Here is a 3,475-nt window from a genome sequence, read left to right on the forward strand (position 1 = left end):
AGGGAGAGGGGGAGAGTAGGGGGGAGGGAAAGAGGAGGGGTCTTAAGGGGTCACATGATACCATATGACCTCTTAGGAAACAATACGACCTCTAATGACACCTAAGGGGTCATATGGTGGGCTAATAAAATGATATATTAAATTTAAAGTTATGAATAGAACATCATACAACGAGACTCCAAGCAAACAAACAACGAGGCTTCACTAAAAAGCAAGTGTAAGAGCTTGACCTAACCCTAAGTTTACTACCTAAGTTCTAAAACATATGATGCTATTAAATTTGTAAGGTTATAAGATTGATTTTGATTGTGACTATAGGAATTACACACTTGATTTCTTTCATGGGTATGTACCGTTCCAAACTATTTGGCAAGTGATGATCATCATATACTACCACTGCCATGCATACAACAAACTTTAATTTCTTTAGGTGACAAGCGTTGTGTAACAACATGGGAACTCTCGCATACCCACCACTATCATTCTAGAGGACATCATCTGTGTTACTCTCCCTCTTTCTCTTCCTACCTGTTGTTTTCTTCTGAAAAACATATTGCAGGTAGAGAGAGAGGGAGAGAGAGGGAGAGAGAGAGAGAGGGGGAGGGAAGGTAGAGAGAGGGAGAGAGGTAGAGGGAGGGAGAGGGAGAGAGAAGAGGGGGAGGTGGGAGATAAGAAGGGCTATGGAGGAAGGGAGAGAGAGAGAGAGAGAGAGAGAGAGAGAGAGAGAGAGAGAGAGAGAGAGAGAGAGAGAGGGGGGAGAGAGTAGGGGGAGGGAAAGAGGAGGGTCTTAATGGGTCACATGATGCCATATGACCTCTAATGACACCTAAGAGGTCATATGGTGGGCTAATAAAATGATATATTAAATATAAAGTTATGAATATAACATCATACAACGATACTCCAAACGAACAAACAACGAGGCTTCACTAAAAAGCAAGTGTAAGAGCTTGACCTAACCCTAAGAGTACTGCCTAAGTTCTAAAACATATGATGCTATTAAATTTGCAAGGTTATAAGACTGATCTCGATTGTGACTATAGGAATTACGCACTTGATTTCTTTCATGGGTATGTACCATTCCAAGTTGTTTGACAAGTGATGATCATCATATACTACCACTGCCATGCATAAAACAAACTTTAATTTCTTTAGGTGATAGGTGTTGTGTAACAACATGAGAACTCTGGCATACCCACCACTATCATTCTACAGGACATCATCTGTGTTACTCTCCCTCTTTCTCTTCCTACCTATTGTTTTCTTCTGAAAAACATATTGCAGGTACTTTGTCTCATCATGTTGCTTTGTTGACACTATTTTCCACATCTGCTCTGCTCATTAAAAACACATTCGAGAAGAATATTGCTACAGGTTTCCTTGTTTTTCATAGTAATACACCCGTGGTTCAATTTCAAACCCTATTCCTCCTATTCAATATACACACAAAAATCCATCTATCATTTTTTTTAGGAGAGGATACATGATAAAAATCAAAGAGGAAGTTGCAGACAAGAAATAAATTCACTTACTTCTATAGAAGTGCAGACATAGTTGCAGTGGGGTATGGAGGGAGAGAAGAAGAGAAAGAGGGATGGGGTATGGAGAGAGAGAGAGAGAGAGAGAGAGAGAGAGAGAGAGAGAGAGAGAGAGAGAGAGAGAGAGACCTTGTATGCGTTTGAGAGGGAGAGACGATACACTTACATGTGTATATATATGTTTAATATATTATATATACATATATTATATGTATATAAACATATTATATATACAATGTTATATTATACACATATTATATATTACATATATTATATGTATATACACATATTATACATAGAATATCATATTATACAATAGCACGTACGCGCTGTTTATAGGGAAACAAGCTCGTATGCGCTGCTTACACTATAAGTACCCCGTACGTGCTTTTTAATCTATAAGTACCCTGTACGCGCTTTTGACTGTTTAGGCTTGGAAATAGGTCTGGATGACAAAGCTATGGATTGGAAGTTTGATTTCCCTCCATTTCTCTCATTTTTGATGTGTTTTATTTTATCAACTTGGTTTATCGACTTTGTCATCATTAGGTTTACACTTCATAAAGTAGGTATTTCTAAAATTGCCACCATATTTTCATCCATCTTCTGAGCTTTCTAACCATATAATTTGTTTTCAATTTGAACAGCAATAACATATTATTATTATTGAATTTCTTTTACTAGTGTCTCCATAATTCTCACAGACATAGGTGTACCATTTTTTGAGTAACTTTTCATATACTTATCCAAATTTAAAAAACTTTATATATTATTGTAGTGCTCTTGATTCTTTACAATTTTTTTTAAAAAAAAGTATTTTCGATTTGTTTAGTGCAACTTATGCTTCGTGCACGAACATGTAACGAATTTTTCAGGATGTGCTCGATTGGAAAAATCATAAAAAAAAAGTACTCAACAAAAAATTACAAAAAAATACACATCTTCTAGTGCTCACTCTTAACTATCTTTCTGCCAAAGGATTTGTCAAAATACTAAATCTAACTATGACTTTTTTGATGCACATGTCAAACACTATGTTATATTTTTCAGAAAAAAAACAGGGTCAGTTTTTCGTGCGCAAAGAATTTTACCCCCTTAATCTTATCCAATTTTGAAAAAGTTTAGTAGTTTGGAAACTAGATTCAGAGTACTACAATATTTCTTCTTTGATTATCTTCATATCTTGAGTGGATGACTTTCAAATTTTGCCTCCAAGTTTAGGTTCACCTGATTTTAGAAAAAAAGTGTCCACTTATACCCCCCTTTTTGACCACCATCTTTGTGTACTTACCCTCTTTGTAGTTACAAAAAATAAAATAACAAGAAACAATGTCCTTTGTAAACCCTAATCACCACTAAAATTAGGAAACAATGTCCTCTCTAAACCCTAACCACCACTTAAATCAATCTCTTTGCAATTGCAATAAATCAATACCAATAACAACAGTAAGAAGCATCCAAGTTGCACAACCTCACACAAAAAAGAACCTCTGCATTATGCTCTATAAACCGTGCTTGTCGTAGAATGAAACTCTTTGTAGATGCCAAAAATGACATACCAAAAATATCCTCTGCTATATGCTCTCTAAACCTTACTCGTCGTAAAAGGCAACTCTTAAAAGATAGGAAAAATGAGTACCGAACACCCAAAAAAGGCTTGCCATTCGAACCCAACACGAAATGCCCAACACTAAATTGTTAGAGTAAAGGTTTTAATTTAATCATGTTGATTAAATTACCTTTATTCCTCTCTTAAGATTTCACTTTAGTTTGCATTTGTGACATTTAATAATTATATTAATTATTAAATGTCTACCTATTAGGGTTTCTTTTAGGGTTGCACAACATCCTTTATAAGGATTCATCATTGTAATTTATCTCTCTCTCGGATGAATACATTTTTCAGCTTTTAGAGCACCCTTGCTTGTTTGTCTCCA

The sequence above is a fragment of the Cryptomeria japonica genome, chromosome 1 (genome assembly GCF_030272615.1).
Source record: "Cryptomeria japonica chromosome 1, Sugi_1.0, whole genome shotgun sequence".
In the NCBI taxonomy this organism is placed as follows: Eukaryota; Viridiplantae; Streptophyta; class Pinopsida; order Cupressales; family Cupressaceae; genus Cryptomeria; species Cryptomeria japonica.